The sequence below is a fragment of the Ornithodoros turicata genome, chromosome 2, assembly GCF_037126465.1.
Source record: "Ornithodoros turicata isolate Travis chromosome 2, ASM3712646v1, whole genome shotgun sequence".
Taxonomy (NCBI): Eukaryota; Metazoa; Arthropoda; class Arachnida; order Ixodida; family Argasidae; genus Ornithodoros; species Ornithodoros turicata.
Genome location: NC_088202.1, coordinates 35694650 through 35707034, shown reverse-complemented (window position 1 = coordinate 35707034; position 12385 = coordinate 35694650). Strand labels below are relative to the sequence as shown.

The 12385-nt window shown below is 45.5% G+C and overlaps 1 long non-coding RNA gene across 1 annotated transcript; it reads right to left on the bottom strand.

Annotated features, from left to right (window-relative positions):
* Positions 1 to 7135: 7135 nt before the first annotated feature.
* LOC135383354 (uncharacterized) lies at positions 7136 to 8446 on the bottom strand. Its single transcript, XR_010419828.1, has 3 exons — positions 8377 to 8446; positions 7309 to 7578; positions 7136 to 7224 (listed from the first exon to the last, which is right to left on the bottom strand). It is a non-coding gene; the product is annotated as an uncharacterized LOC135383354 (long non-coding RNA).
* Positions 8447 to 12385: the final 3939 nt, after the last annotated feature.

Genomic DNA, 12385 nt, shown 5'->3' with positions numbered 1-12385 from the left:
CGATTCGGAGATCTCGTGGAAGACTGAAGGCGATATTTCCGATGAGAGACCTTCTTCTTCTTCTTCTTCGTCTTTCTCCGCAGTGGCGCATAGCACGGGGCAATTGGCCACGGATCCCTTCGAGGACCTTCACGGAGAGACCTTCGAGGGTTCGTACCTATGGTTCTTCGTCTACGTCTTTTTTCCCCGTAGCGGGAATCAGACGTACGCCGAAACGCCAAGTGGAGGTAAAGATTTGTGCCTTCCGTTTTCGTGAAAATACAGAAGGGGCCTGTGGTGGTGGTGGTGGAAGAGCTCGCCATTGTCGGCCTCACAAAGGTGGGAAACGTCACGACTAACGCCCTGGGGGAATGTGCGTCCTGGGCCGACTTCTAAGGGAACTGTGCCAACATATGTCTGAAACCGTCTGAGGAAAACCCAGGATACAGAAGGGGCCGCTCCTGCTTTCAGCCTGATGTACTTTGTTGACAAGCCAAGGCTAATGAGCACCTCTGGATTTGTTTTGAACCATTCGTCAACAATATGTCTGCGCACTACTTGTCTTGTTTCACCTGTCTGCAAGTAGGCATAGACGGATTCGTGGCGAAAATAAGTTTCCTGTCTTTCAGAAACAATTGAAATATGGCAGTCGTAAAGAAATATCAGACATCGGCGGAATTTGAACTACGCATCTATCAATTGCCGGTCGAGCGCCGATGGCCAATAGACGGTATGCAAAACCCAGCGTCCTCTTGTAGCGCGCACGGAAACCTCCGGAATTCCGCCATGTCTGAGGCTCCCTCCCCGACGCGAGTCATACACACGACTCACGTCCAGCTGTTCTATCGCGTGTCTTGCCTCAGACATGTGCTGATTCACTATGTTATTCACATGGTGAGACGAGGGGCTCAAAAGGGAATGCAAGCAAGGTGAGAGTGCTTCTGAATTCCTTGTCGCATTGGAGCGCGGTCATTTTGATTTTGGGAGAGAGAATTACTATAATCTACTGCAAGGGGGGGGGCTGCTCTTTAATGCCATCCTATGTCATATTTAGACAGTTCAGTACAGTCCACTTAATAACTATTTAGTGCACTGTATACGGCATTAACATTTGGTACAAAATAAAGCTTAGTGTGATTGCGGCAAGTAGCGATGGTCAATTATCCTAAAACAATCTGTTTCTGGACACTACCGATGACATATTGCCACGAATCATCTTCGAGAAACTTCCAGGGGCGCGTTGCTGGCGAAATAGTGACATCGTGACTCGTCATCGGCATTCGTGGTCGTGATTTTCTCCTTGCTCAAGTGACGAAACACGAAAGATGGCCAGCAACGCGATATTGACACATCGGCATTTAATACCTCCTCTCCGCTTTGTATCATGGCGATAGTCTCGACACCGGATGGTCCCGAGCGAATAATATGTGCGCTTATAAAGCATAAAATGTACAATGCTTGTAATTTATATTGCTTTAAAATCGTTCTGAAAATAAAAGTACATGACTGTACGATCTAAATACAACGGCTCTGCACCACCAATGCAGACGAACCAATCACAAGGCAGCAGTGTCGTCTGCTAAGCTTAAGTTTCGTGCGCGCGGCAACGCTTGATTATTACTTCGGCGCTTTTTGTCAGAAGGATCTTTCTGTCTTACGGAAACATTTCAGGTGAGACAAATCACTGAACTCTGTTTTACACATTGTCACAAACCATTTCCAGCACGCATGTGCACAATATTTTCGTTGCAGTCACCATGTCTATGTCGGAGGCTCAGAAGCTGCTGCTGTTGTCTTACATGGAGCAGTCCCCAGAACTCTGCAACAACAGAAGTTTCATGGCTGGGGAGACAAAGCAGCAGCGCAAAGCGAAATGGGACGCAATTGCTGCCTCTCTTAACGCGATAGGCGGCATCCAAAAGGACGCCACCGGATGGCAGCTCATTTGGAAGAGCTGGAGGTACCGCGTACGTAAAAACGTGCGCGGTAACATTTGCAACATCGGGGGCACTGGTGGAGGGGCAGGTACGGCAGTAAACGCAACGACGGAGCCTGGAGAAGAAGGAGGAACGCGCGTGGTGGACGTGGCTGCGTACCTGCAGGGGTTAGATGCTAGGGTCATGGCCCTTGTGGGGTGGGATACCCTAGGCGGTATTGCGGGCAGCCACAATGTTGCCCCACAAGGGACTGTTACACTGACGGATGTCGTCGTCGTTGTAAGAACTCAAAATATATAAGCTATATATTACTGTGCAACCCAGACACATAGAGCTAGTATACAGGGTGTTTGCTCTAACGGGTCCAGAAATTGTATTTAAAGCGAGCGATAAAAGAGAAACGAGCGCTACTTTTCAGCTACTTGACTAAGAAACAGCTGCTACTAGTGAAACAATGCCTGTTTCTTATTCAAGTAGCAGAAAAGTACCACTTGTTTTTTTTATCGCTCGCTTTAAATATAATTTCTGGATACGTTAGAGCAAACACCCAGTATATCATTTGCTACCAGCAGAGTGCCCAAGCACCAGCAGAAGAGCCTGCAGAAATAGAAGACCCTGTACGGCAAGAAGAGTCTGCATCAGCAGAAGCCCCTGCAATGGTGGGCATGTGTTGCAACAGACGAAGGCAGAGGTAGTAACGCTGTTTTGTACAGGCTCCTGAACCAGCGGGGAGCAGTGGTGTGGTGCAACCTCGCCCGAACAGCCAGCCAGGAACACGGGTTCAACGTCGCAGAAGGCGGAGGGTGCCGATCAACATTGCACAGCAGATTTTAGCGGCTCAGAGAACTCTTGTTGACCGCATTGACAGACTCACCGAGGTAATCTAACAAAGACACTCGTGTCATGACATGTGGCCAGATGAGGCATCCACGTAACACAACAGCAGAAGCACAAGCAATGACATAAGCACCAATGAAAAGTGGAAATTTAATAGATTCCACGTGCACGGCACTGAGGTACTACGTACAAATATACAATAGCTGTTACCCAGAATTAGAAATTACACTTGAGCATGAACAACGTGAAGAAATACACATATGCACTCTCGCACACAGTCTCAAACTAAGTGATGTGAAAGTGTACATGTTATGCGCTGTAGAATATTGACCATAATGAATGACCTGGTTTATATTGCACTCCAGCATTCTTCATATTTTTTTTCTCTTGTACTTGTTTCCCAATAGTCTTATACATACATTTTTACTGTAAGGTTAGTAGTTAATGTAAGCTTCAAAGTTCAGTTTCACCCAGTGCGAGCTGTTAGTTTTCTCCTCATAAACATGATAATTGCATGGTGCTTTAGTGACGGCAATTAAATGCCATGTGGACAGTGGGGGGCCCCCATGGCGAAAAGGGGCCTTCTTATGTTGCTACACGTCCCAAAAATGAGATCACCGTTGAATTATTCCTCCGTTACATCTTTTTTTTTTTTTTTTTATTGTATTGTATTCCACATTGTTCCTGCTTTGTTTCAAGCCCCTCCCCTCTTTAATGCTGTAGCCCTGAGGGTAAATAAATAAATAAATAAATAAATAAATAAATAAATTGCAAATTTCTTTTTTTGCTTTCTCATATAGGCAATGACACCCATCAGCGAGTACTACAGGCTGAAGCTGGAGAGAATGAGGCAACAAAAAGTGCCGTAGTCCGGCAGGTATTCTAGTATGTTGTGTGCTCACCTTGGGTGAGTGAAACATCGTTGCTACAAAATAGCTACCAGCACGGCCTGTGCAAGTGCTGATTTTCGACACTGAAATGAATACGAAGGAAACACTCATAACCAGAGAAGAGAGGACTGAAACTAACATTTTTAAAAACTGGAAGAAATTCTTTATAACCTGACTGCACAGTAAAACGTCCAAGAAGAAATAAAGCAACGCGGAAAGGAACACGCATGTTGTGAATACTTGATATATGTTTAAACAGGGCAGAAAACGATTCAGGAGCATTAAATGTGAACTTGCGGAACAAACTGACACGCTTTAATTTTTCAGGCAGATAAGCCACGGGCAATACGAGACGACTGATTTGTGCGACAAATGAGACCATAAAGAAGGCCATAAACCCTGTGGTCCATACTCCGAGTCGGCATAGTGTACAACAAAGGTCGTCAGCTCTAAAGTTTTACAAATATTGGATTGTGCCCTTGTTGGGCGCTTTTCATGGATTGGTGGGTCAGTGGTCTTCCAGTAGACGTGAATCACTGTCACCACTTTCGTTAAAGCTGCTTGGAGGAATGCACCAGGAAGATCAATCTACTCGAATGTGGACCCGTCCCTGTTCGTGCATCGGCGGGGCAGTACTGGTCCAGAGACACTGTTGGCCCTTTCGTTAAAACCGACGTATGGGGAAGATACCAGGAAAAAATAGTCATCAGATAAGCCGCACCGGTGGATAAGCCGTGGAGCGTCCGCGAGAGAAAAAAATCGCGCATAAGCCGCGGCTAATACGTGTGAAATTACGGTACTTGCAGACCTAGTTATAAGTTATCCAGAAGCTACTTACAAAGGTGAAATCACCAGCATATTTACAATACTGAATATTTTAACAGCACTGAAAATGGAAGAAATTGTAAAGCATCAGAAATATTGCCTTATTATCTGGCTCCTTCTAGACAGTCCCCTGGTTACAACAGATAAATCATCGGCTTCGTCGATGTCTATATCCAACGCTTCTGCACCGTTATCCTCATAGTTCTCTGGCTCTTCCTCATATGCTGGCTCAGGAGTGTTGTATTTGTGGCACATGTTGTGCAGAACTCCACATGCTGTTATTATGTTGGAGGCCCGATCCGGTGAGAAGTGTAGTGTCCTGTATCGCTGCAGGCATCTGGACCTCACTTTCAGAACACCAAATGTTTGCTCAACTCGGACCCTTGTTTTACGATGGGCTTCATTGTATGCTTCCTCGCTACTCGTTGCAGGGCTGCGAACTGGGGTTATGAGCCAGGGCTCAAGAGGATAGCCGAGGTCACCTGAGGGAAAATGAAGAGCAGAAAACTGAAGACACGTCCTATGTGATCATACAGCTGCATGGCAACATGTGTATATAGTGTATATATGTATATAGTGTACTTTCAATATTTCTTGCTTCGTGACAAACACATTGTGTGTACAGCATTTTGAATATATTTAAATTTCAATAAACATTAACATCACTTCTCGTAATGTCTCTTAAAATGCAATTCCATTTTCTCTTTCGACATAGCAGACTCTCATAAATTGAAACCCCAATTTCGTTTGAATTAGGTCATTTTTTTGTCAGTGACAGTGAAATTTCGAGCCAGGTGCACAGCATTTTGCGTACATCGCCCCTAATTTTCTGAAAGGCCTCCTAAAGAATAATCCGTTACTCATGCTCCCCTTTATTTTATCGACCCTCTTTTTTGTGAGCAGATGTGCAAATGAAGTGAGAACGTAGTGAGCATGAGCGAGTGAAAATTTCTAGCACTGACTCCTGTACACATGCTGCCCAGAAAACACCATAGTTGTGCAATGGTGTTGCACAGCTATGGTGCAACACCATTGATTGACAATGTTGAATGACATATAACTATGTTATTGTAAATACATAAGTTGCTTGTATCAATTATTAACCACAGATAAACATTTTCTAAAACGTTACATGTCGGAAGGGTATGTAGAACAGTGATTATAGTCATGCTATTCTTCATGTATTAAACAATGCATATTGGTGATACACATCCTAGCTCGGATGTGTTTATTTGTGTGTTACCCCTATTTAACCAGTACTGTTCGAACCATAATTCAAAAAGTGGACAAGAATATGAATATGCGTAGTGGAAGCACTAATACTGTTGCCATTATCAGGGTTTCTTCGTTCTCTTTTGCATCTATGACTTTTACACACCTTCCAAGCCCTACATGAAACATATGAAGAATGAGGCTGAATATATTTGTACACTCCCGACACAATCACTTGTCGTGCTCCACTTGAAGATCACGTTACATCAGGGTGGGACACAGATTTCTTTGTTGCGATGACAGGGAAAGGTGATGGCATGATGGGAAAGCCCAGACCTATGGGCTTGCTACTCCCGATGAATGAAACCTGATTACGTGGCTAGTACAATCTAACCAGTAGTACTTTAAATGTAACCACTAGTACTTGCACTTCTGAAGCAAGCACTAGTTTACTAGCAGCCAGACTTGTGCGTAACGCGTTACTAGTAATTGCGTTACTTGTAATCAATTACCTTTTTGAGTAATTTTTCGAGTAATCAGATACTTTAGTGTCAAAGTAATTTTTCAAGTAATCAATTACTTTTCTGAGTAATCGATTACTCAGTAATTGATTACTTTTCCGGTAGAGATTAGCTTATCTTTCAGATGTTCTGCCCCAAGTCAAGCCCCCGGTGCCATCAGCTTTTGTTGGGCTGTTCTACTATAGCAAGCGGAGGTCATTGCAATAACGCTCTGGAATTTCAGAGTCTCTCTCCCTAATCTCTTCCTACACCAGTGTGAAGGTACCTGGAGCTTTGGGGGTTTAGTGAGTCATGGGGAAGTTCCAAGCAATGCTCTTCCACAATCGGGTCAACGTCTTCCCGGGCGTACAGTCAGATCGCCTTGTCCTACGTGTTTTTGTTTGTCTTGTTATTTCAGCTGTTCCGCTGTTGAACCTTTTTTTTTTTTTCTGAGGCACACAAAGACGGTTATAATTTGTGTGAATGCAGAGTAACGACCGAAGTAACGCGTTACTTTTCTACTCGTTACTCAATTACATTTGAAGTCGAGTAATTGGTAATGGTAATCAATTACTTTTTCCACAGAAGTAACGGTAACGGTAATCAATTACATTTTTCGAGTAACGAGCACAAGTCTGCTAGCAGCATAGTGAGCAGCTTTCTGCTGAAGGTGTTTTTCTTTTCTTTTTTCAGTACACAGTCTTGCGCAGATAACTGCTTTCCACGCAAACAAATGTGGAAATATTTTGTTTTACTGTTTCTTCTCTCGGAGGAGTGGAATGTATACTTGCCTAAAAGCCATTCGCCATCTGCAAACAGTTGAGGAGCCTGGCGACGGAGGTCACACAAACTCCATATAGCTGAATCGTGGCAGCTCCCTGGGTAGCATGCATTTAGGTAAAGGATGCGGCGAGTAGCGTCCGACACCTGTTAAAATTTTATGGCTATAAAAGAGTCCCTTGTGACAGTAATAGTTACCATCCACAAAACGTTGGTCTGTCCTGCTTGGAGCCATTGTTGAAATCGCTGTCCCATCAATTGCGCCTGAAATGTTAGAATGCGGTCGGTAAGCATAAGTTTTGCAAGTTTTAGAATACAACATTATGCTGTAAAGTCACGTTGACGTACCAAGGCAGCCAGGCAGACCTGCAATCTCGTAAAAGCCTCGTTTGACCCTCAACTTCTCCTCGGGTGACATGGGAAACTTCAGGTATCGCGGGGCAAGGTTACGGATAATTGCAGTGCTGACATCATGAATGGCCTCAGACACTGGTCGCTTGCTCGTGAGGAAGTCTTCCTCCTCTGCGATGTTCCCAAGAAACGCACCAGTTGCGTAAAATCGAAGTGCCATAAGCACCCTTTGTGCAACTGGCAGAGTGGTGCTGCGCCATTGCTGTGCTGTAAACGGACGTAATATTTCATATTATTCATAAGTGCACACACATAGGGGTCTAGCCTATAGGTAAATGTACTTTAGGCCTGTGTACTATAGCTGTGTGCAACACAGAGTTATCAACCGTACTGAGACCATAACTGAGAAAACAAGCTCGCCATTGCAAAAGTCTGATGCAATCGGGCAAACCGACCTCTGCAAAACAAAATAGAAAATCCAAGAGGCGTGAAGCAGAGTGAAACGTTCACTCAAAGGAACTCTGTTTATAAATGAAACCGAGAGGTAAGTATGGGGGCTACGGAGAGCTTCCCTGAAACCGTGAAACAGCAGCTGACCGACAGGCGCTTTATTTTATTTTCCCATTCCTTCTCCCCATAACAGAGCTCAGCCAATACAGTTAGTGAAATAGTACAATACAATTGAAGACTGGTCATTACATTTTACAATTAAAGTATGATCACATACGCTTGTATTACATCAATGGTTTCAACTCGTACACATAAATAAATAGTTATTCGATCCGGTTGTGTTCCTGTTTACGCTACCAAGGTTGAGGTCTTTCGTTGTGAGATTATAATATCCAGTTATGCTGTTTAGAAACATTGAACTAAGGGCATGTTCAGAGCAGGGGTTCTAAGCATGCACAGTCTCCGGCTCTTACGCTGTACGATGCAGACGCGATACGAACGGTATTAAGAAGCCCTGCAGAAAACCCAGTTTCAAACAATGCTATCTTGTAAACGGGACGTACGATGAGAGATCATACGTTGCTTCAATTCTAAAGTGAACATGAGAGTACATACGTCTTTGCAGATCCCCTGCGACAGCGTCGCAAACCTCTCTGGCTGCGTCCTTGCAGAGGCGGAACTTGGCAATAAACGGCAACGACATGGCCAGCAACGGCATTTCGAGTGCAAGTCGAAACAGGTCACGTCATAGGCACGTTGTCATAGAAACACTGCCGAATGCCGACACCCTGAGCTCGCCAGCAACGCGCCCCTGGGCAGGCACGAAACGGTACATCTCATCCCGGCACATGCTGAAGAAGAAGAAATAAGCTTCCAGACACATCGCCTGCTGCACGTGCGGTTTCTAGACTTTTCGGCGCGACGCTTAAATGCTTGTGCGCTCCAGGCTGGAGCATTCTTGCTTTGGACTCAGTTGTGTTCAGAGAGCTATCACTCTTGTGCTTTTGCTACCAAGTAGTCTAATAAACCGTTTGCTGTTTATTCGACGACTCGCCGGCCCATTTCGCTTCGTGACATTTCTGGTGGAGGTGCGGGGCAATCCCTGCTCAACGGCCTGGAAGAACAGAAACGACTGAGTCGAAGACAGCATGGTCTACCTTCGGAATCCAGGCCATTGGGACCCTCAACCAGCAAAAAGATGAATACGACAGCCACCATCGGCAGCGCGGCACGGCAACAGCTGGGCGCATTCGCGACCCGCCCAACCTGCACCGCTGAGCTACGAGTCACGCGCACAAGGAACTCGCAAGAGAGACGTACTGCGAACGTCAGACTGGAGGCCGCTCTGCTACCACTGTGAAGAAGCCACCCGGGTCCACCGCCGTTTCCCGTACCGACGACTGGGTCTCCCTGGATTTTCACCTGACGCCTCCCGCCTTCAGCGCGTAGTCATCCCGCCGCAATTGAAGACTCTCTACATCAGCAGCCTGCTTCTGCTGACTCACGACGCGATCAGTCTCCGAGCTCGACGAACAGCAATACAGACCGCCGCGACGCTCAAAACCTTACCAGTGACCTGCAAATACTCATCGATAACCGCATTAATCGATAATGGCGCCGACGACAATGTTAAAGACGACGACGTTGGCTGCAAGGCTTCGCAGGGTGCAAACGAAATGCGATGAGCCGACGCAGGTTCTGGCATCGGGACGATGCCACGTCTACGGAGGGGGCAATGCCACGAATCATCTTCGAGAAACTTCCAGGGCAGGCACAAAACGGTACATCTCATGCCGGCACATGCTGAAGAAGAAGAAAGAAGCTTCCAGACACATCGCCTGCTGCACGTGCGGTTTCTAGACTTTTCGGCGCGACGCTTAAATGCTTGTGCGCTCCAGGCTGGAGCATTCTTGCTTTGGACTCAGTTGTGTTCAGAGAGCTATCACTCTTGTGCTTTTGCTACCAAGTAGTCTAATAAACCGTTTGCTGTTTATTCGACGACTCGCCGGCCCATTTCGCTTCGTGACAATATCAACAGCTTTGTATCACTACTACGCGTTCCCTTGGTGGCTTTCTCTCTCACTACTTCTTGAATGTGAAAACTGATGGCACAACAAATTCATAGAGGCCCATTCCATTTGGCACGTTTCGGACAAAATCAGTCTCTTTGAAGTGCCCAGAACGCACCTTTGCTGTGTCAGCATTGAACTTATCCTTTCTCTTGATGGCAAGCAGTAATTTCTGTCTCAGGGAAGCTCTTGAAGGTGACTGTAAGGCGAGCATGAAGTGTCCTCGCACTAAACGATTGAAACAGAGTGCACTGTCTGAGAGGCACATCTGGGGAGGACCACCTCTCTGGTAAACAGTCACACGAAATGCAGTGCAACCAAACGTGACAGTTATGGGGGAGATGGTCAAATAAAGAAAACTCAGATTCACCGAGCTGAGACCACATTTTATACCAGTGCGTAACGATGAGTATCACAGCGGGTGTCATAGCAACAACTGCAATCGTAAGCTTTTATTTTGTACGAAATGTTTCCTTTGTATAAAGTGCACTAACAATTTCTCAAATGAGCTGTACTCAACTGTAAAAATTTCTCCTGGGATGGGATAACAAAGCATCGTTGCACTAGGTTAACGTAATTTTGTTGCCCAACCTATGTCACCGCGCTCAACGCTTTCTATGCAATAAGGAATATAGACATTTGAGGCTCTCTTACCTAGTTTACATTCCCCTTTGAAATCCACGTCCTATCACACAAATAGGATAGTTAAACAGCATATGTGAGAAGCATGACACGCGAGAGAACTGTCGTATGGTAGTCGTTTGCATTGCTCGGGCCGGGTAGAACGCCTCAGACATGGCGCAATGCCGGTAGGTGCTACGTGATGGCGCTACGTTTTGCATATGGTCTATACGGCCACGGAAGCAACCACAGACTGGTAGAGCGTGTTTGTTCTGAAACATATCGTGGCCGAACGCAAGGTAAGACAGCCAGCAATGTAAGCAGCAAGACTCTCACCCCTAGAGAGAAGGAGGTCGCCTTCCTTCGGATGGATTTTGGGGGCCAGCCTCGGTAGTGTTGTCTTTGTAATAAACGTCACTCGATGTTTGACGATGTGTTTGTGCTGTCTATCCTTATGTCGTTCGTGCAAGGAACACTATGTCCTCCCGTTGCCGAAAGGAAGTCGGCAACATGCTGTAGCATAGCCAGGAAAAACTTCACAAGCATCTACAATTTTTCTTGTCGCGAAAATCAACCTCCGGTCGCAAAACAACCTCGAAATGAAAGTCAGGAACACCAACAGGAGACACAACGTGCGTCACATTTCAACTAATATACGTAAATCTAAGTCGAATTCCGGATTCTTTTGGTACACATGCCAATATGAGGCAAACAGCTTTGCAGCTTATTTTCGCTTCCGTCGTCCTTTAACGAACAGGTATTGTACTGTTTAAAGGGGCACTAAAATGCAAAAACAACTTGTTATCAAATGGGAATGGGATCCTCAAAAAGCGAAGATTGGCGCTATCCAATGAAGCAGCATGAGAAGCACCCGCACACCTGTCGTGTGCGTGTGGATTTGGAACGGGTCCGATCGTAGTATTCCGTACATGCGCGGCATGATGCGTATTGTTGCGTTTTTCAGTACTGGTTTACTGAATTGTAGACCACAACAGGTGTCACAAATGTTCCACTGGCACCAATTATCTTCACGTCCTTCGGACAGCGACACCATACCACATCGCCACTCGCATTACGTTTTTCACAAGGAATGCTCCATGGCTTGGCACGCGCGTGTATGCGCAGCACGGACTAAAGCCATTCGATGCAGAAAGTCGAACCGAACCTGAACTCGAACCGAAAACCGTGATTTTTGGTCGAACCGGAACTGAACCGAACCGAAACAGTCGACGCCATCTTGGAACTGCACCAGAACTGAACCGTTAAAAAAATACCGGTAACCGTTTCAAATAACGGTTCATACGGAACCCTAAGGGCGGAACTTTGCATGTTGTGCGTGGACATAAAAAGTACTTTTTTGGTCTCGTTTTTTTTTTCTTCTTCTTCTTTGATGTATTAGGTACGTAGCCTTCCTGTTGCTTGCCGAAAAAGTCGTGCCCTGCAGGAATTATCTGGATTTTCTGGAGTCGCGAAATGAAAGCAACGAAGATAGTAACTTAAAACTGTTATGATTACTAATGTCTAAGACGTACACATGAATATATAATGACTATGGATCAATGGGTAGCATTCATGAAGTGACATAGAGTCTCAGCTATACAGGGTGTCCACCCTAACTGCAGAACTGATCGCTGACACCTAGCGTGTGTGAGGTGTGTACATAAGCCCTTGCAAAGTAAAGAGCCAGCCACCCACATGCTGGCCAGAACAAAAAGAACATACCAAGTATACCAACCCGAGTACCTCCCAGTGTGACAGTATTTATACGGTCAACCCTTGTAAATTTTAGTCACTGACCAATGGTATGTTAGTTTACCCTCTTTTTTCTCTCTCTCTCTCTCTCAATTGTTCCTGAAACGAAAGTCCGAGAAAGCCGTTCTCCTGTTTCAGCAAGTCAAAATTTCTAGGAATTTTGCATCTCCACATAACATCTT